The 22,982-nt window shown below is 37.0% G+C and overlaps 1 non-coding gene across 1 annotated transcript; it reads left to right on the top strand.

Moving 5' to 3' along the window:
• Positions 1-251: 251 nt before the first annotated feature.
• On the top strand, positions 252-324 carry Trnaa-ugc (transfer RNA alanine (anticodon UGC)). The gene has a single exon. It is a non-coding gene; the product is annotated as a tRNA-Ala (tRNA).
• The last annotated feature ends 22,658 nt before the right edge of the window (positions 325-22,982 follow it).

Here is a 22,982-nt window from a genome sequence, read left to right on the forward strand (position 1 = left end):
TTCTTGATCTGATTTAATTCATTTGTCATTGTGTTTTATTCTATAAGAGTGATAGAATTTACTCCTTATGTGTGTGTGTGTGTGTGTGTAAAAATATATGTATACACACTTGAACACATAGCAAAAAATAGATGCCTGGTAAATAAACATTTTAAATGTTTGTAAATAAATTATTCAGAAGATTTATCTTTCAGTGTCCATAGTGATGGGTAGATAAATATTCTCTTAAAGAAGATGTGTCTTGGGGAACTGGGAATATAGTTCAGTTGGTAGAGTGTTTGCCTTGCATGCACAAGGTCCTGGGTTCAATCCCCAGCACCACCAAAAAAAAAAAAAAAAGAAAGAAAGAAAGAAAGAGTATCTTTGAAGCAACTGTAGAGTTTTCAGGTGGGACACAGCATAGGTTATTCTTATCACGAACAAAGCAAGGCATCTTCAATATATTAAAAGAATATTGGGATTAGATTTGAGAGCATTGAATACAACCTGGTTCAAATTACAATTACAAAACAAATATACAGCAAAAGATTTTCCTTCAATCAAGGCCCCTTTCTTCTTCTGTGGAATTGATCAAGGCCTTTTAAAACTGAATTAAAAAAAACTTTGGAGCCATTTCTGAAATACAACTGTTACCCTTGAATGTAATATGTATGAAACAATTTAAAAATATTGCCCCAAACTCTTTTACAGTATTTTAATTGAGGCTAGTGTCTATGTTCCTTGTCCTTGAGGTTTAGAAGATTTGTGACCAGTTCAACCTATAGAGAGAGTATGACTGAAGCTAGGTCCTAAAAGGCCATGTGGCTTTGCCTTCATCTATGGAATATATGCTCTTGGGGCTGTGAGCTGAAGTTTATGTTGGACAGAATTATGTGGGGATGATGTTGGGGTATCTTTGAGGTCCCCTTTGACTCTATTGGAATTTTTTGATTTGTTATCAATTCCATGTTTCAATGTCACTAGGAGTCTTCTGTCAAATTTCTCTATTAATTCATTCATATCCAGAAAAAAAAGATACTGTCTTATTTATAGCTTCTGCTTAGATTTTAAATATTTTGAAGAGTTCAGTGACATCTTGGTAAAATGACATGAGGACAATAAAATATAGAAGCAAATGCATTTCATTTCTGTTTATGACACTAGCACCTCACACAGGAGGATAGTAAGCCAATTAATTAATGAAAAAGAGCAAAAGCCACAGTGTCTGAAGCAAGGCAAAACTGGAACTTAGAACTTTGCTTGCTTTCCTTTCAGCATAAAGTCTGCCATTTTAATAATTGTTACAGAAAATGTCATTGGATGAAAATTCAGAAGGGGACAAATGATGGACCTCTTGGCTACATTAATGTTACATTTACTAACAGACCAAGGCATACTTTGAAACTGGAGGAAAGAAACATAAGATAGGCAAAGAGGAGGTATGGGAGAGGAGGAGGCACGGGGCAGGAACGATGGTGGAATGAGATGGACATCATCATCCTAGGTACATGTATGACTGCACATAGGGTGCCATGGTACATCGTGTACAACCAGAGAAGTGAGAAGTTGTGCTGCAGTTGTGTACAATGAATCAAAATGTATTCTGCTGTCATATATACCTAATTAAAATAAATTAATTAATTTAAAAAAGAATGTTACCTTGCCACAGAAACTTCATTTATGTTAACACGTACTCTTCAATTTTCTGTTTTAGGTCTTTAAGAGTATTTTATCTTAGTGCTCCCTTCAATTTTATGTACACAACAACTACTTTGGAACCATGTTAAAGTGTAGATTCTGACCAGTGAGTTGGGGATGTAGATTCAGGTGATGCCCAGGATCACACTTAGAGTGTCTCAATAACTTCTAGCTGGAACTGATAGTCAGGAGTGGCATCCTAGTCTTAATTTAGCCTTTTGCAAAAGCACTATAGTTTTTCTGCATAAATACAATAACTGAAGAATGCTTACATTTATTAAATCAACAAGTCCTGAAACTTAGTTATCACTAACCCTAAGTGATAACTCCAGATTTCTCATGAGGGATCTACTTATGAAAATGACATTTTTTCCTAAAAATGTAGGTGTTGATTTAGACCAGGTGGATACCAGATATTTTATGTCATATAAAATTCAAGGTAGTAGCTCCATGCAGAAATAATCTGAAATTTTCATATGACCCTTCTCTTTAGTTATATATTTTCTTTGCTGGTAATTAAAAAATTGGTTTTGTTTTCTTGTAGCTTGGATTTTTGGAAGGGAAGTCATCAATTTAAAATTTCAGGGCACATGTAGATTTAGAATCGTATGTTTAAAGACAATTTGAAGTGACAGATATGATCTTTGGATGGATTATCCAGCAAATATTTACTCAATAGACTGTTCTAGTACAATAAAATTATTAGCATATAAACATCTGTAGGTCATAGAAATAGGAACCAGTATATATTTCTCTTCCTTAATAAATATGAGAACTCAGACATGGCAGTGTGCACCTATAATGCCCGCTACTTGGAAGGCTGAGTTGGGAGGATTGCAAGTAGGAGGCCAGCCTGGGCAATTTTAATGAGATCCTGTCTCAACCAATCTACCAACCAACCAACCGATAATAATAAAAAAAACGGAGTTGTAGTGTAACAATTTAGATTGATATTATATGAATAAGTAACTTTTGGATGTAGCTATTTCAGAGACATTTTTTTCTGAAATGTCATGAGTAAAAGCATATGAAATAGGATTTGGGTACTCTTTCAGAAAAGTTAGCATGCATGATAGTAAAATAGCATTTTTCATTTCCTGTTTTTCATGACTCTACACCAACACACACTGTCACATGAATATAATCTCTCTAACAGGAAGTGGAAGAATGATTGAAAAAAAAATCAAATGAAAACCTGAGATGTCCAGGGTTTTGAACAACAAACGAGTCCCGCAGTCAACCTGCTTTCTGAAATAATCTCACGTAGTTAAGCAAGTCTCTAATTAGTAGTTACAGATGTTTTGGGTGCCTTTGAACTCTCTTTCAGAGACACAGTTACAGCCCATTAATAATGTACCTGTAGATGGGAATGTTTTAGATAGTTATCTGCGTAGTGTGAAACGTGGGGGAAAGGGATAAATTGGTTTAAGAACTGATGCTGCGTTTCATCTCCAGCTGTGACTTGAACACTAATCTCACACTTTATTACAGAAGAGAATGGAGGTAATAGGGCTCACCCTGGGCTACCACAGCATGTTGATGGCCACAGATCACCCCATGGGTGTCTGCCCTGACATTGTCACCAAAGCAGGTAGCAGGTGGATTAATGAGATAATGTATGTAATGGGCTTTGATCTCTTTGGGGGAAATGGCTGTGTAAATCCAAAGCTTTATATTATTGTTATGCCTTTTCCTCTAACCTGTGATTTTTCCACATTATGCAGGCTTGTCAATTACCCACCTGTGCCCTGTTCATGCCACCATGATTTTATTTCTCAATTTTAAAATTTATGCTTCTAATTGAGAGACATTGATGTTTCCAGATTCATCCTGACAGATTAATACCCAGTAAGAGAGACCAGCTGTCAATGGGCATTTTGAATTATGTGTTTGAAATTGCCTTTGATGGCAAGGATGCCAAATTATGCACTTCACTAAAACCGTTTTGTGCTTTTTTTGTGAGCTATGTGATTGGAAATTGCAGATGTTTGATATCATCTTTTACTGTGTTTGTTTGGTAAGTGAAATCTTAAATAAATTATACTTCTTGGAAATTCATCTTCTGCTGCCATTTAGAGAAAATTAAAAAAAAAAAGAAGACGACGAGACGACTTAGTGTCTTAAGTCTTTAGGTTCTAGAAAAGTTAACCATTCCAGTCATATTCTGTTTTTGAATAATCCCTCAGGCTGCGGAGCATGCTGTCCTCGTAGAAGTAGATTCCAGAGTCCAGTCATATCAGGCATTAATGGGAACATTGTGCTCCCTCAGGCATGCAGGTCTGGGAAAAGGTGTATATAAAGGATAAATCAGTGTATCAAGTCTCAGTGGAACACACAACATCATTCTTCCTAGGGTCTTCAGTGACTTTCAAAGGGAAAATCTTCCAGTTTTATGAGTTGGTCTTCCAGTTTTGAGTTATTTTTTTCCCAATGGTTTGATGGACTCTTAATATAAAAATAAAATACAGAATCTTCCCACTTTTAGATGCAAATATGGCAGGCATAGCTTTCAAAATTCTTCATTCTTGTGGAAAAGTTATCAGGATGGAGGAGGAAGAAAGGGCAAATACCTGGAATTATCAGATTTGGATGCAAGAAACATTTATAAGGGCGACATGTCCTATATCATAGGCTTCCACATACATTTTTTCCTTTTGATACTCTTGATTGATATCTCTGAGGGAGGGTTATTATCCTGGCATTACAAATGAGAAAACAGAAGCTGATTACAGTGACTTGCATCTACACAGTACAGGATAGAAGGAGATGCAGGAGCTTTGAGTCAAATTCTCAGATATGATGTAGAAATCTGGAGCATTTTACATTATAACATGGCTATTAGAGAAAGCAGTATTTAACACCCTATTCTGACAAAAAATGAGGAACTTTTGGTCTGACACATGTAACAAGAGGCTATAAATTCACAGAGTCACAGGAGCCACACAAACACACATACATACACACATATATATATATATAAGTATACTCCCTCAACACACCTGAAGTGTGGTAGCTATGGGTAACATCACTCTCTCTTCTAAACTAGTCCTAGAAGTCAGAGTCATTGCCTGACATAGTTTTGATTAGAACCGAGGCACTATGCTTGAACCATATTCAGGAGAAGAATATTTACTCTCCATCTTTTGATGGGAGGAATATCAGAAAAGTTTCAAATGTGTAAAACCACCATAATTTGCCCAACATCAGCCAATTTCTTTGGTGAGCAGATGTCCACCATAGGCAAATATCCAACCTCCCCTGCCTCAGCAGCTGTGTTATCTCAGCCTACAGGCATCAGAGTTAGACCAGGGGTAGCACTTACTTTTAGCCCTGGGTCCTATCTTGACCTCCTAAAAGTGGTCATGTGGCCTCTGTGTGGAAATGCAGGCTGGTCTGTGAGTGCAGCATATGTTATAATTTTTAAGTATTTAGAAACATGATGTTCAGGCCTCTATTTGTGCTTGTGCCTTGGGCTCCACAAATGTTGGATGAAGTCCTGTTTTAGAACAAATGCCCACTGGCGAAGATTCAAATGGGTCCACATTGGAGGTCATTTCAATAGCCATAGAAATTAAAATTATCATCCCATTAGTAAAGGTGACCTAAAGATTTGGGTCCTGCTGCATATTCCTTAAAATTTTTATTACAAATAATGGGTACATTAAACTCTGTTGTCCTCAATATGAAGTAAATTTCTCAATTAATGCTTTTTTATATAGTTCCCAAGATAAATATTTCTTCCAGATATTATTAACTTTGATACTTTTGAATCCCACTTGACTCTTACAGTTGATATTTTAATGCCAGAAGTAGGAGAAACCAGACTGAAAATGTATTCCAGAAAAGTGGTTTAAAAAGGAAAGCAATTTTTCCATGTCTAGATACTCTGTACCTTACATAGATTCTGGCAGGTATTTTTCTCCTGCTGTTAGAGGTTTACATAGCTTCTTGCTAATCATGTAGAAACATTGTTCACGTCATAGGTTTATTGGTAGTGATCCACCTTAAAAAGCTAAGCTCATGCTAATAAAGCAGAACAAAACAAAAACATTTTCTCAAGAAAAGCTTTGATAAGAATCATGATTTCTACAGTCTAGATGAAAATCAAGCAGATATTTCTCCAAAGTCTTGTGTACTGTCTTCCAAAATTGAATGTTTTTATTCTATCTAATAATATAACTATATTTGATGTTTATTTTGATATGTATGCTTGACTGGTATGCAAGAAACTTACCACTTTGCGTCTCAGAAATCCTTCTGATACCACTGGTTACTTTTGTTCTTCTTAACTGAAGACTGTCAGAAAATAGTTGAAATGTAAATACGAAAAATAAGTATTCATGTGTTACACACACCTCAGGTTCAAGGAGACAAGAAACTGCTTTGTAGGAAAGATAGTATGTCTTTCAGGAATTCTTGCTCTGCTGTAATATGCTTAAATCAAAGGAGAGCAGTAGGTGGTGGCATAATCTTGGTTCTAGTGGAGAAGAACTTCTAAATGTAGACTGGGCAAGAAGAAAGCAGGTGTATGGACAAATTATGCACCTTGATGTAGTCTGTGATAGCATATTTGTCCCCTCAAAATGAAATTCTGTGGGTTGTAAAATAACATGTAGTCTGAGTCCAATCATATTTAAATGCAGAAACCTACATTTGTTGCATAGAAAAAACCAAGGTGAGTGAATCACAACAAAACAAAAATGTTCTCTGTAGTTACCTCTGGGCATCAGAGTGGAATTGAAGCCCTGAAAGAAGTATGAAAGGAAATTTTCACTTTTCATTCCACTTCTTTATGATTTGGCCTCTTAAAATGGAATATATATTATTTGTGTTTTTATTTAAAAAATGGAATATTTTGTTTCTTGCTACTTTTGTTGGTGTAGAAAATCAGGGCATTTGTTACTAGGCAAGGATGCTTATTTAACATATTTTACAGGAGAAATTTTTTTAAAAATTTATATATTTTTTGGATGTTTATGTTAGGAGATTAAGAAACCTGCACATGGGAAAGAACCACCAATCTGGCGCCAACGGAACTGCCTGTCAATCAGCGGGGTCTCTTGGCCAATCCTGGATCTTAGCCAGCTTCCTCCAACCAACCCCAGTAGGACAAGGGACTCTAAAACCCGCCTTTTCCTGTCCCAAGCCCTCCTTTCCTGCCCTAAGCCCAATAAAAATTCCAGTCTCATCAAGCCCCCCTGCTTCTTCGTAGACCCACTCTGCTGGTCTGAGGTTTCTGCCCAGGAGCAAAATCTCAATAAAGCCTCACTCAGCAGCCTTTTTAAATCTGCCTCCTTTTGGTCTCCACTGCTTGACTTTACAGTTATATATTTTATAAAACTTTTTTTTTTTTTTTAAAGTACAAGATTCAAGATGGCAGAGTAGAAGGAGGCTGCTCTTTTCTAGTTTCTGTGGCTCAGGATTCAAGCATCGGAGTATTGCTTCTCAGGGTGGTGGGTGAAAGAGGAAATTCACCAAAATTCAGTACTGAACAGTCAGGAGTGTTTTAGAGACTTAGAAATTGAAGTGCATTGAGCAAAGAAGAAAGAGTACTTTGGAGCCCAGCCGATTGGTGGCAGTGGCAATGATTGGTTTGCCACAGAGAGAAACACAATGGACAGATTTGGTATAGAAAAACCAGTAGCTCAGAAAAGCAGCCTAAACTCAGCTGATCCAGAGGCTGCATCACAAACTGGTCTTTAAATGTGCTGTGTATTTCTCAACTGGCCGCAAAGCGCTGAGGTGGGAGCCATCTACACCCTCCCATGCTACAGCTGCCTTGGACCTGGGAGATCAGAGCAAACACTGCCACACTGCCATACTGCCCCAGCAAGCACCTCCTGCATGGCATAGGGTGCATGAGCAGATCATGAGGGAAACAGGCACCAATTTGAATCCACTCCTTGGATTCAAATCAGAAAAATGGGAGTACAACTTGCCCCTCTTTTGATTCTGATGGCTTGCAGCTGAAACAGGTTTGGAATCTGAATAGGAAGGAGTGAATACACTCAGGGACTAAATTTTGGAAATCTGTGTTTCTGGGCAGCACTGTTTGGGGAGAATTGACTCCTCAGCCCCACGTGCGAATTTGTTGGAAAGCTCCTGAGATTCTGACTCTCAGCAGAGATCTGCAACTTCCAGGCCCTAGGGATGTGTTGATCCAATCTCTGCAGAGCACAGAGTACCCAACAAAGCTCCTGAGGCCTGATTAGATCTAAACCCCAGACCTTGGAACTCTCCTCATATAACTTTGCCACAGCTCCACCCTGGGAGTGCATCCACATGGTCTGTGCAGACAAAACTCCAATTGATAGTGCTTCTCACTCCACCCTACCTTTTAAACTATTGAGAAGAAGCTGAGAGCTATTTCCACCAGCTTCAATCTAAGGCCACTCCAGCTGGCAGCTCAGTGAGAAACACAAAAAGGGGAAGGGATTAACAACCCCAGCCCTTGCTCTCTCAGTACTTATCCCAAGAAGAAATTGATAGGGGGACAGTTGGTATAGACAGTGACCATCTATTCTTGCCAACTACAGAGCAATATATCTAGTGTATTTAGATACAAAAATCCTTAATAAAATTGTACTAAACAACATTTTAAGATTGTACATCACAACCAAGTTGGTTAGAGATGCAAGGATGGTTTAACAATAAATGTTACTTATCACATAAATAAGAATTAAGGACAAAAATCACTTAATCATCTCAATTGATGTAGAGAAAGTCTTTGACAATATTCAACATGCATTAATGATAAGAACACTGAATAAAGTAGAAATAAGAAAGAACCTGCTACAACAGCATCATAAGACTATATATGAAAAGCCTGAAGCCAACCTCATAATAAGTTGGGAAAAAAACTGAAAGTATTTCCTTTAAAATCTGGAACAAGACAAGGATGTCCACTTTCACCACTCCAATTTAACACAGTGCTAAAAACTCTAGCCAGAGCAATTAAGCAAGAGAAGGAAATGAAGTGATAAAAACAAGAAAAGTCAAATTATTACTGGTTGCAGATAATAGATCCTATATTTAAAAGACTTACAAAGCTCCACCCAAAGACTTCGAGAGCTAATAAACATATTCAGCAAAGTAGCATGTTATGAAATCAACACACAAAATGCAACAGCTTTTCTATATATCAACAATAAATCTGCTGATAAAGAAGTCAGGAAAATAATTCCATTCACAATGGCCTCAAACAAATGCCTAGGAATAAATCTAAATAAGGAGGTGAAAAGCCTCTAAAATGAAAACTATACAATACTGAAGGGAAAAAAAAATTGAAGAAGGCACAAGAAGATGAAGTGATCTTCCATGTTTATGGACTGGTACATTAATATTGTTGAAATGGCCATACTACCAAATACACTATAGAGATTCAATCCCCATCAAAATAACAATGACATTCTTCACAGAACTAAAAAAAAAAAACGTCATTTCTAAAATTAATTTGGAAGAATAAAAGACCTGGAATAGCCAAAACAATTCTAAGCCAAAAAAGATGCATCATAATACCCAACTTTGAATTATACTACAGAATTAAAATAACAAAAAACACATGGTACCTACATGAAAATAGATGCATAGACCAGTGGAACAGAAGACAAAGACAAACCCACATATTTACAGTCACCTGATCTTTGCAAAGTTGACAAAAGCATACATTGGAGAAAAGACATCCTTTTTTTAACAAATGGTGATGGGAAAGTGGTTATCCATATGTAGAAGAATGAGACCAGACCCTTATCTCTCACCCTGCACAAAAACAAACTCCAAATGAATCAAAGACCTAGGCATTAGATGAGAAAGGATGTAACTCCTAGAAGAATTTAGGTTGATCCTCCATTATATAGGCACAGGCAACAACTTTCTCAATGCCAAGTCTTAATGAATGGAATGGTATCAAATTAAAAACTTTTGCACAAAAAAAGGAAACAAATAATGTGAAGAGAGGACCTACAGAGTGGGAGAAAATCTTTGCTAGCTACTCTTCTGACAGAGAATATCTAGAATATATAAAGAACCAAAATAACAACACCAAAAAACCCCAAATATAGCCTTATTAATAAATGGGTAAATGAATTAAACAGACACTTCTCAAAAAAAGAAATACAAATAGACACAAATATATGAAAAAATATTCAACATCTCTAGCAATTAGGGAAAAGCAAATAAAAAATACACTGAGGTTTTAGTTTATACTAGTCAGAATGGCAGTTAAAAAGAATACAAATAATAACATGCTGGAGAGGATGTGGAGAAAGAAATAGTCTTATGATGTTGGTGGAAATGTAAATTAGCACAACTATTATGGAAATCAGTATAGAGGTTCCTTAAAAGACTAGGAATAGAATTGCCCTATGACCCAGCTATACCATTCCTGGGCATTTATCTTAAAGAATTAAAGTCATACTATAGCGATGCATGCATACCCATGTTTATAGGAGTATAATTCACAATAGCCAAACTATGGAGCCAGCCTAGGTATCCATCAGTGGATGAATGGATAAAAAAATATGGTCTATATTCACAATGGAGTTTTATTCAACCAGAAAGAAAAAATGAAGTTGTCATTCATTTGCAGGAAAACAGATGGAACTTGAGAACATTATGTTGAGTGAAATAAGCCAAACTCAGAAGGTCAAGGGTTGTATGTTTTGTCATGTGGAAGCTGGAGAGGAAAAAGGAAAAGAAAGGTAGAGGGATGATTTCATGAAAATGGAAGGAAGATCTGTGGAATAGAGGAAAGGGATGTGGGATTGGAGGAGGGGAGGGAGAGGGAGTGCTGGGGGAATAATACTGGCCAAATTATGTTGTTGTATGCGTGTATGAATACGTAACAATAAATTCCACCATTATGTACCAGTATAATGCACCAATAAAAACGTGGGAAAAAATTCAGGCAATATCAGGTATGGTGGTGCCTGTTTATAGTCCCAGCACTCAGGAGAGAGAGGCTGGAGAATTGCTTGAGTTCTGGAGTTCAAGGCTACCCTGGGCAACATAAACCAGACTCCATCTCTTAAAGACAAATAAATGTATAAAATTAAAAATAAAATCAAGGGAAAAGAAAACGTTTTGAAATTACTAAGCTGAAAATACAACAGGAGAGTTACTACGTCTCGGGTTATCTCTAACCTGAAACTATTTACTACTTTATTTAAAACCCTGGTGTTTCAGTTATCTTTTATTGTTGACATTTACCAACAATAATAACTTCAGAGCTTAAAAAGGGATGATTCATCATTATTCTCTAAGTGGACCGCATGATTCTGCTTCACCTGGCATCAGCTGGCATGAGTCCTGACACTGGCATTGAAACTGGCATCTGGCTCTTGCGTCCTCACCTTTTCCTGTGGCTTCTTCCTGCATATGTCATTCCATCCTCCAGGTCCTCTTCAGGTGGTCCCTGTCTCTATTGGGCTAGCCAGGGCTTCCTGAAAACCCAGGCACTGGGTTTTGTGAACCTGGAACCAAAAGCTGTGTGGACTTGGAAGGGTTAGACTTAGAACTGGCACCAGTTTCTTCCATTGTATTCTATTGGCCAAAACAAGTCATAGGACCACAAAGATTCAAAGAGCAGGGGAGAAAAGCCACTTGTGAAGCGTAGGAGTGGCTTGTTCAAGCAGCAAGAGAAATTACTGAAGGCTGTTTTTGGAACCCTCTGTCACAGGCTCCATATCATTACTGCCTTGCAGGGATAATCTTTATTCTGCATCCTGTAATTCTGCATCCCGTAAACCTGTATGTTAGTTACTGGTTGTTGTCATAAGCTGAGAGCCAGAATTTCAGAGGCTTCCCACAGTTTGTTCACAAGAAAGTAATGAACAAGTAAGTTGATTTTCTGCTTATGCAACAGTCCAGGTGTTCCAACAGACAATTCTTATTCTATGGCTAATCCATAGATCCAACCTCCTTGTCAGCTAGATATTTTGTACAGCTACAAATTTGCTGTACTTGAAGGTGATGACAGATGCATAGGGAAGAGCATAGAGACTATCACGGGGAGATTTTTAAGGGTCAGGTCTGGAAATGGAGGAGCTCACTCACATGGCCACATCCGGCTGCAAGGGGAACTGGGAAATGTAGTCTGCTGATTGTGGATCCAGAAGAAGAGAAAAGGAGTTTGGTGATTAGCAGCCTTTTCTTCCACAATCTGCTACCCATCCCCCACCTACCACCTCACTCCATGGGGGAAAATAAAAAGATTGAAAGGGAAATAACTTCCGTTTGATATCAGTGATATAGGTTGCTGCCCTTGGATTACTCAGCTCTATCTGAAAAACTTGCTTTTTTCAATTGGAATTTCAAACTAAATTGAATAGATATAAATTTCATAAGGCCAGTTATTTCTGCAAGTGTGTTTGGAGACAGTGGATGAACAGGATTGAACTTTGAAAGCCAGTTAACAGAAATTAGAATTTCCTAAACATAAATGAGGGCACAATAATAGGCAAAGAGGGGGATTTATTACTTGCTTTATATATTTATCATGACTTTATAGTATGATTGTTTATAAAAAATATAACTGCTTGAATTTTCTTTTATATGAAGCCTAGGTGTAGGTCAATGCTGTCTGAGCAGCAGGTGCTAAAGTAAGATTGCAAGTGAAGGGATTCATCGAGGGAAACCCAGTAAAGGAAAATGAAGTTGGAGCCAGAGAGATGGGAAGAACTACTCCCTGGGGACCTGCCCCTGTGAAGGAACAAGGGAAGGAAGGTGGGCAAGAAGGAGAGAGGGTAGCAGAGTGTGGAAGGGAGACCTTGGGCTGCAAAACAGGTTTTTTTTTTTTTTTTTTGCGAGGGAGGGGTGGGGTACCAGGGATTGAACTCATGGGCACTCAACCACTGAGGCATTGAGCTCTATTTTGTATTTTATTTAGAGACAGGGTCTCACTGAGTTGCATAGTACCTCACCTTTGTTGAGGCTGGCTTTGAACTCGTGATCCTCCTGTCTCAGACTCCTGAGCACCTGGGATTTCAGGAGCGTGCCACCATGCCTGGCAAACTTGACGAGGCTCGGAGGAGAGTCCTCCAGCTGGAATTGTGCCTCTGGAACTCTTTCATGGCTCTTTCAGGAATGGGCTCTGTCTTTGGCCAGGAGTGGCCTGGGAAGCATGACCCCATCACAAACAGTAAGTGATTTCAGGGTGCAGCAGTGAGGGCCACTGTCCAATTACACTGCTAACAGGGAGATTAGAGAGGTGCATTTTCATGGTTGCCATAGTATGCCATTGTTCCTGTGGCACTATAAGAAATTAGAGTGGTATAAAAATAACTATTTAGCTGTTATTACCAAAGACATTTATGTTCATTTACTCCTTATCTCTTTGGACTCTGTATCAGAGCAACAGTCTGAAAAAAAAAAAAACCTAGTTGGCAGTGATTAATTTTTTGGCCTAGAAACTTGCTCCTAGACTGTCAGAGCCATATGACATTGCCTGATGTTTGCCTTGCTTCACAAGTAATAAGGGAAAAGCACAGTATAAATTCACATCCCGGGAGGAGTCAGCTGCCCCTTTCTATTCTCTTAACTGCTTTCAACACCATTATCCTGCTAGGTAGGAAAAGCACCATTTCTCAGAGAAGTTTTCAACCTTCTCTTTCCCTGTCTCTTGTATATTTTTGTTGTTCATGTTTCATCACAACAGGATCCTGGCAGTGGCAAACATTCTTAAATATAAAAAAGTTTCTTAACAGAAATAATTAGAGGGCATGGGAGATTAAGCTCTTTGGGGGCAATGAGTTCTTTTTAATAGCACATGTGAAAATGCTTTGTGGCCCTGGCTTGATACATTGTTTTCTTTTGAATTATTTTGGAAGAGAGGCGAGAATTCAGAATGCTGTGTCCTTGCATTACAACCCTTTTCAATTTGATTCTAATTCATTCTAAGCAAAAGAGCTTGAAATTAAAAGAGAGTGGTAGGATTTCTTTTTTTGGGGGGTGGGGTCTACTTTAAGAGCGATGCTGCTTGCTTATATAAATTTTTTTTTCTTGATTTAAAGTGTTAGATGGATAGAAATAATGATCATAACCTAATCAGATTAACAAACAATTTTCTTTTCAGTGATGTGAACCTGAAGCAAATATGTAATTGATTAGAGTAGGTTTATGCAAAGTTGCACTGCAGACTCAGTTGGCTACACTTGTGAAAGCGGCTTTCCCAGATTTTTTGAACTGGTTCTGTTACCCCATAATCTCCCATGTGGAAGCAAAGCACAGTGCAAGAAGTAATTTTAGAGAATTTGAGATAGATCAGCTTTTCCCAGTAGTCTTTGCATTCATGGTAGGGCTGATAAATGATCTTAATAGGAAGAGGAAGTACAGGGACAATAGCTCACTTAAAATTGCAAATGTTGTTAAAGCTATCACTGTATGTGATTACCAGAGTGTTCTGGACTAGGCTGGGAAGAAATGGAGAACAAATCATTGATTTACAATAAAGGATGCAAGACTCTGTGAAATTTATAAGATGGGAAATAATGTAAACTGCATTGGTTCTGAAACATATTCATTTGATTATTCCTTTTGCCAGTTGCTGTTCCAAGTGCTGGGCAGACGGCAGAGAACATATTGAAAGATTTAAGTGTCAGGAAGGAAAAAAGATTCATTATTCTAGCATTTGGGCTCATTCTAATATATGCTTTAACAATTGACTTCCTGAAAAATCAAGGTGATCATAACAACAGTCATAAGTATGTATTTTAGCTATTGTTTTGAAGACTCTATGCTAAGCATTTTATGTAGACGATTTAATTTTCATGGTGAATTTATCCACTACATATCTTTGTTGCTCTCATTTGACTGGTTGAAGACATTGAAGATCAGAGAGATCTATGGACATTTTCTGTTGTATTTGCATTCAGGGAACAACAAGGTTGTTACTGTTTTTCATTATGGAAAACATATGTGCCTTTGGTTTACTTTTACTCAGGTTCATTTGGAAAGCTGATTTGAGTATTTTGGGCACCTTGCTTAGTCCAACCTTTGATATCCAAGTCCCTCTTACAGTAGAGACTGTCTTCATTTAGATCTTCTAAAATTCCTCAGCAAGAAATGCTCCTACCTGGATTTTTGAGGAGCTCTGCCTTTTTCTGAATGGAGATCTATAAATGTGACGAGTCCTGTGTGTGTTCTGCAGTTCTCACACTGCCCGATTCTGTACCATGGCCTACGCTGTGCAGAACCGTGAGGCTTATCTGGGAGTCTTTTTTGGTTTCTCATCAAGATGCAACTTATAAAGACAGGACAGTAAAATAAAGTGATATGAAAGCAGGGGTTATGTGTAGTGGGAATGTGACTGGGACTTTCCAAATATGGGACTTCACATATGTAAACATTCGAACCACTTTAAAATAAATACCAAGAGACAGTGAACAAATTACATGTGGTGTTTGGCTTCCTTTAGCTACAAAACCCAAGTGCGCTAATACTATACTTGATCTTTGAAAATCTCTGTGGTAAATGTTCACAGAGCCCACATGGAAATCCCTTCACTTACATGATGAGAATCCTTTACCTGCTGCCTGGGACCAGGCTTATGGGGATGGGTATTAAATAACAAGAGCTAGCTTTTTAATAATACTTAATGACAGTGTTTAATAATACTATGACAGTACAGCAATAGCTACCACCATCTCTGAGTTAACTTATTAAAGAGTAAACCAAATGGAAATTTGGGAAGAAATTATACTAAAGTATTGGGCTATTCATTCAGTAATCATTTATGAATTCCAAATTGAAAAAAGAAAATAATATGTGTATAGGTGTGTGTATGTGAGTTGGTATGCATGTTGTGCAGTAATATGCCCTGAAACTAAAAATTCCCTTTGCTGAAGGAATTGGAATCTCCATCATGTGGGATTAGGGCCCAACTTCCTTAATAAGTCTCCTGTGATGCAAGACTTAAAATCAAGAATTAATAAATGGGATGGAGTCAAACTAAAAAGTTTCTTCTCAGAAAAAGAAACAATCTGTGAGGTGAATAGAGAGCCAACATCTTGGGAGCAAATCTTTACCCCTCACACATCAGATAGAGCACTAATCTAGAGTATATAAAGAACTCAAAAAGCTAAACAGCAAAATAACACAATCAATAAATGGGCCACGGACCTGAACAGACAATTCTCAGAAGATGATGTACAATCAATCAACAAATACTTGAAAAAAATGTTCATCATCACTAGCAATCAGAGAAATGCAAGTCAAAACCACTCTAAGATTTCATCTCACTCCAGTCAGAATGGCAACTATTGTGCAAACAACAATGAGTGTTGGCGAGGATGTGGGGGAAAAGGTGCACTTATACACTGCTGGTGGGACTGCAAATTGGTGCAGCCAATATGGAAAACAGTAGGGAGATTTCTTGGAAAATTGGGAATGGAACCAGCATTTGACCCAGCTATCCCTCTTCTCAATTTATACCCAAAGGTCTTAAAAACAGTGGGACACAGTCACACCAATGATGTTTGTAGCAGCACAATTCACAATAGCTAAACTATGGAACCAACCTAGATGCCCTTCATTAGATGAATGGACAAAAAATAAATGTGGCATATATACACAATGGGATATTACTCAGCATTTAAAGAGAATAAAATCATGATATTTGCAGGTAAATTGATAGAGAAGATAATGCTAAGTGAAGTTAGCCAATCCCAAAAACCCAGATGCTGAATGTTTTCTTTGATAGAAGGAGGCTGATTCATAGTGGGACAGGGTGAAGGAGCATGGGAGGAATAGACAAACTCTAGATAGGGCAGAGGGGTTGGAAGGGAAGGGAGGGAGCATGGGGTTATTAATGATGGTGGAATGTGATGATCATTATTATCCAAAGTACATGTCTAAAGACATGAATGTTGTATACACAGTATATTCATATTTGATATGAATATACTGTGTATACAACCAGAGATATGAAAAAATTGTGCTCTATAGGTGTAAGAAGAATTTTAATGCAATCGGCTGTCATATATAAATAAAAAAATAACATATATACTCATGTGTAGCCTGTAATAAAAGAAAATGATTTCAAAACTACTTCACAAATAAGATAATACCCAAGAGATATATAGATAGATTGGTGTGTGTGTGTGTGTGTGTGTGTGTGTGTGTGTGTGTGTAATCATATTGGCATCTTCCCCACTGATAGTTTTCTCTCTGAGTGGTTTTATCTGATGCAGTTGTTAAGGGTCTTCTATTCCATGATTGGTTGCTTAGGTCAAAGAAAACAGCTGGATTTCTGAGTATTAGAAAGTCGTATGTTTCATGTTACTTTTCTGAATATCAGTGAATAGGCTATCAACAAAATTTTGGAAAACATTTGTATTTCAAATCAATTGAGGATAATGTTAATCTCCATAAAATAAATTAACTTTGATATAAAAAAGCTGCTTGATACATGATTTAACCTATGCTCCTATATTTTATCTAAAAGAAAATATATCTGAGATGTAGGCTGTTAATTTTGGCCATCTAATTTGCTTTAATACTTGCTAGGCCATTGGGTGTTGGGTTATTAAAGCATATTTGAATGGATTTTTCATTTGAGTACATAAATACTCTCATTCATTTTATTTTTGTTTTATTTTGGATTAAACCCAAGGGTGCTTACCCACTGAGCAACATCCCTAGCCCTTTTTATTTTTTTTAATTTGACACAGGGTCTTGCTAAGTTGCTTAAAGTCTTGCTAAAGTGCTGAGACAGCCTCCTGAGCCGCTGGGAATACAGGTGTGTGCCACTGTGCCCAGCACTCTCATTCATTTCAAGTCAGAAGTGCCTGATCAGGAGGCCTGGGATGAGGCAAATTATGTACCAGGTGTTCATGTCTTGAAGATCTATATTCATGGGAGACTTCCATTCTCTGTAGTTGGTATATTCCACTGGGAGATACCTTCTACGTGGTGGGTATTGATATATCTGAATGGGTATATTAAAGATTTGCTTTCTGCCCTCGATTGCTAAGACATTATTCAATGTTTTTCATTTTAATGTTTGAATAGTGCCGAATGTTTTGGCATTTCTAACGAAGTGTGCCTCACATTTGTTTAAAATCCTTGAAGAGCGGTTTATGAAGATGTGGAAAAGAGGAATCAATGCATTTTAATTGATATTATTTATTTCCCTTCTAAAATTGTTTAGTGACTAGAAAAAGCTCTAAACACTTCACATTTGAGCTCAGAGCTTTTCTTTACAGTTATCTGTACACACTGAAAAAAAAAAGAAGAATGTTTTGACTGATGAAACATTCTTTGAGCTTTTCTATGAGCAAGGCACTTTGTGATCTAGGGGGAATCCTAAGAATGAAGAGACTATTCTCTAGGAAGTTATTGTGTTCAGTGGGGATGCCTTTTAAATAGATGTGCTTAAGATTATAATCAATTTATAACTTGGAAATTTAATTAATAAATGGGGAACATAAATTTTTTATCAATACTATTCTAGTTAGATGTTTTCTTAATTGAACAGATTAATTTTCTTGATTTTCTTTTAAATAAGAAAGAACTTTTGGGGAAGGTAGTTAGCTTTGTGGGATTAAAATTGTCGAGTGTCTATCTTAAATACTGTGGTGATTGTGTACAACAGTGACTCTAGCCGATTGATGTGTAGTTTCAGGTATTTGTACACACGACAGTGTGACTTGCTAAGGTGTGCTCAAGAATGACTATTCTATAATTTTGTCCCTCATTTGTCTTTTAAAAACTGTTTTACTATTTTCCAGTATTCAAATTTCAAGCTAGATCTGATTTTAATATCAATGAGTATTGTAAGTGGGTCTTTTAACCAGGGAAGTAAGTATTAAATTCAGAGTGGAAAGAAATGAAGCATAACTGTAAGATTTTGTTTGGTTTAAGGTCTTTTTTTTTTTTATTTCTCTGATCAAAGATGCTTGGATCCCTCAGTGACATCCTGAGAAAACATGGACTCACAAAATTAGTTACCGTAACCCCATGGACAGAGTGTCCACAGCACATGTGGAAGCCCATACAGAAGTAATTTAGGCAAGAGAGGGCATAAAGATTAGAATCAGATGTTAGAGGGTAAGATCACAGACTCTGGAGCTTTATGTACAGTCGTACTCCAGCTGGGTGGTGCATGCCTCTAATCCCAGCCACTTGGGTAGTGTGAGTTTGAGGCCAGCCTGGGCAACTTAGTGAGACCCTGTCTCAAACAAAAGAACATACAAAAATAAAACAAGTCCTGACTCCACCATTTACAAATGTATTTAGCCTCTTGGAATTTAGTTTTGTCGTTTGTAATTTGGGATGATAAGAGCAAACTCTTTGTCGTGAGAATTAAATAAAATAATTTGAAGCACAGAACACGTGATAATCACTAGGCAAACGGGAAAGCTGGAAAAAGTAGGAAGAAAATCGTCAATTGAAAGGAGAGTTAGTAGTATCTAAGGAGCCATTTTTGAGCTTGTCAGGTTAGGAAGTTATTATTAACTTCTTTCTGTTCTACGAGATTGTTTTATAAGCAATATTATACTCGGAGTGCCAGCCCTGTGGGGCTTTAGGTTATTAATGAATTTCACTGCCTGTTGCTTGTTATCTTGTACTAAAGACTTCCTGAGGCGTAAGTCGTTTCCCTGCTTCTGTGACCTGGGTATTTCCTCTCTGGCCATTTCACTGCTAATGGGGATCAGGATCCCAAGAGAAGAAGATAACTTGACCAAAGGAAAACTGAGAGGGGTGCTTGGGGACTGTCCATTGCAGCTTTAAATACAAGTCTTGAACAAAACTTCAAAGACTGCTGTACCTTAGGTGTAAGGAGAGGGGGAAAAGAGAAACCTGATCTACAGCAGGAGACCTGATAAGGAAAGGCCATAATCCAAATGAGGACAAGATAAAAGACAAGGACATAAAATAATGGGACTTAGACCAAAGAAGTTGATTTTATGTTCTGTTCTAGCCTGAGAGAAAATTTTTTTTTCTTTATAGAGTCTTTCAAGGTCAGCTCCTTATCTTTTCCTTTTAATTTAAATAAATCTTTTATTTTAGAGTGTTTTTAGAGGTATAAATGAGGCAGAGGGTTCTCATGTATTCCTCATCCATGTCTCCTCTTGTCCCCAATGTACACTGCTGTGCAGTATTTGTTATAGCTAAGAAACAAATATGTCACTGCTATCTGCCTTCCCTTATTTACACATATCACTAGTTTTCCCCTAATGTACTCTTTCTGCTCCAGGATCCCATACACCCCCACTGTCACATTGTATTTAGTTCTCCTGTCCCCTTAGGTTCCTCTACTCTGTAACAGCATCTGAGTTTTTTTGTTTTTGTTTTCAGGTTTTGACGACATTTATAGTTTTGAGGTTGGCATTTGCCTTTTTTTTTTTCAAGCTTAAATTGAGGTTCCAGGTTTTGAGTAGGAGGACCATGATGTGCAATGCCCTTCATATCACACTATATCAAGGGTTGAACCTGACTCACCAAGGATGGTGTTGACCTTGATCACCTACCTAGCTGAGGTAGTGTTCCTTGCTTGTCTCCACTGTGAAGTTCCCTTCTCTTTTCCATACTCTACACATTGGAAGTAAGTCCCTAAGTTGAACACCTGTAAGGGGTGAGAAATTCTGCTCCACACCCTTGAGGACAGAGTATCTATATAAATTATTTGGAATTCTTTATCTCAAGAGATTGTTCTCTTCTCCATTTTAATTCAATCACTTATTTAATCAGTATGGAATTATGAGCATTTATTTTAATACCTGGGGTTATAATCCAGTACTGTGATATTTATTTTGTTGATCGAATTGTTCTGGGTTTGGACCTTGGGAGCTATGGCAACCTTTAGATGTGTATCAATTTTTAACTTATTTTTAAAAAGCATATTCTTACATTCTAGAACTCCAAGATGTTCTAGGCTCATCTGCTATATCCCATGTGCCAGCTCTAGAATCAGTCATTTCTCCAAAAAGCCCTGACTCCTTTGATCGTGCATATTCATCAGAATACTGAAAACAAGGATCAGAGCCCTGGATTGCTCATAGATATATGACATCATTGCTTCCAGGTTCTCAGTGGACAACTGGGGAATATATATGGATACCAATCCATAGACACATTCACATATAATTATTTCCATCTCTATCCTTTGGTATCCATGATATCTATTTATTATTACGTGTGTGTGTGTGTATATATATATATATATATATATATATATATATATATATATATCACTCACAACAGCATTAAGCTAAATGTGACTACGTACTGATTTTTCCAACCCTAATGTAAGTCCCACGTGGTTCTCTGCCCTTCCCTCTTTCCTCATGATAGCTGTATCAGATATGCTAATATCTTGTTGAGGAATTTGCATCTGTGCTTTACAAGAGCTCTTCATCTGTATTTTTTTTCTTCTTCTTTTATTGCCTTTGTCTAGTTTGAGTGTTAGAGTAATACCAGTCTTATAAAATTAGTGAGAAACTTGGTTTCCACTCTCTGCAATCTTTTTACTTGTTTATTTATATCAGAATATATACTCCTACTTTGTGAGAAACAATTTTATTAAAGGCAGCATTTATGTGCAATCCCTTTTGTTTTTTTGTCTAGTCAAAGAACCATTCTTCCAAAATTATTTGAGTCAACCCTTTTTTCTTCACCCCCTTCAATGAGTACTTAACATAAATTTTGAACAGGTGAATTGAGATCGTTCAACTTTCTGGTTGACTTTATTTTATTTTTTTTTAAAATAGCATGCACTATTGGCTCTTTGTGCTGTACAGTTCTATGAGTTTTGACAAATCAATAGTATTACCTGTCATACAGATAAATTCTTCCATGCTAAAATATTCCCTATACTTTCCAAGCTTCTGTTAATCAGTGATCTGTTTTCCATACCTAGAGTAGTGAGAAAAGACATCTTTGCATCATTCTTTATCGTAGGGGAAAGCATCCATCTTCTCACTATGAAGTATGATATTATATAGGTTTTTCCACAAATAACCTTTATTAGGCTAAAAAGTTCCTTCTATTTCTAGTTTTTTGAGCCTTTATTATGAGTGCTTTTTGGCATCCATTAGTGTAATGATAAACTTCTTAGTCTATTAATAGGTTACATTGATTAATTTATGAATATTGTATCAGACTTGCATTCCTGATTTGAACTGCATTTAATTGTGTTTACCCATGCCTTTTCATAGATAGCTGTATCAGGTATGCTAATATTTTGTTGAGGAATTTGCATCTGTGCTTTACAAGAGCTCTTCATCTGTAGTTTTTTTTCTTCTTCTTCTTCTTTTAATGCCTTTATCTGGTTTGAGTGTTAGAGTAATGTGAGTCTTATAAAATTAGTTGGGAAGTATTCTACATTCACTTTTCAAGACAAGATTTATACAGAATTGCCCCCTTCTTCCCTTAAGTGTTTGGCAGAACTTATAAGTGAAATCCTCTGGACCTTTTTGTTTTGAAGATATTTATCTATTGATTCAATATTTATAATAAACTTACAGCTCCTAAGATTGTCTCTTTCTCCTTCTTGAGATAATTTTTATAGTCTGTGTCCTTCAAGGAATGGGTCTGTTTAAGTTATTGAGTGGACTAGAGTGGCTCACAAGTATTCCCTTTTATCTCTCTCTGTCCTTGATATTGGGAATGATATCTGCACTTTTATTCATGGGGATAGACATTTGTATCTTTTTTTTTCTTGTTCAGCCTGTCTAGAGGCTTACCAATTTTATTAATCATGTATAAAACCAATTTTTTTCACCATTTTTTTTCTATTTTTCTTTTTTTTTTTAAATTTCTGCTCAGTTCTCACTAACTCTTCCTTCTTCCTTTAGGTTTAGTTTTCTTTCTTTAGTTTCTTAAGGAGAAAACTCAAGCGGTTGAATTTAGGTCTTTCTTCTTTTCTCATAAACTCATAGAGTGCCACCCCGTGCCGTCCCCAACCATTGCATCTGTTGGTTGCCAAAAATTTTGATAAATCACCATTTTATGGAGTCAAAATATTTAAAAATTTTCCTTGAGACTTTTTCTATGACCCACGTTCAAGTCTGAGGACATATTTTCTTTTTTTCTTGATAAATGATTTTGGCTATTCCTTTTTACTGGTTTCTTAACTATTTATTTGGGACTGTGTTGGAAACCACAGTTATCAGGTACTTTTCTTTCCTCCTGGGGTCTTCTAGAAATTGGGTATTAATTTTTCTTTCCTGCCCTGGTAGCATTCACTGGGTCATTCAAATACCGCCTTTTGTATCAAAAATGAAGAAAGAGAAGAGGGAAGGAGGAGGAGAAAGAGAAAGAGCATAAAGCAACATAATTTTAGTCCACACACTCAACATATTATGTGT

The sequence above is a fragment of the Ictidomys tridecemlineatus genome, chromosome 2, assembly GCF_052094955.1.
Source record: "Ictidomys tridecemlineatus isolate mIctTri1 chromosome 2, mIctTri1.hap1, whole genome shotgun sequence".
NCBI lineage: Eukaryota > Metazoa > Chordata > Mammalia > Rodentia > Sciuridae > Ictidomys > Ictidomys tridecemlineatus.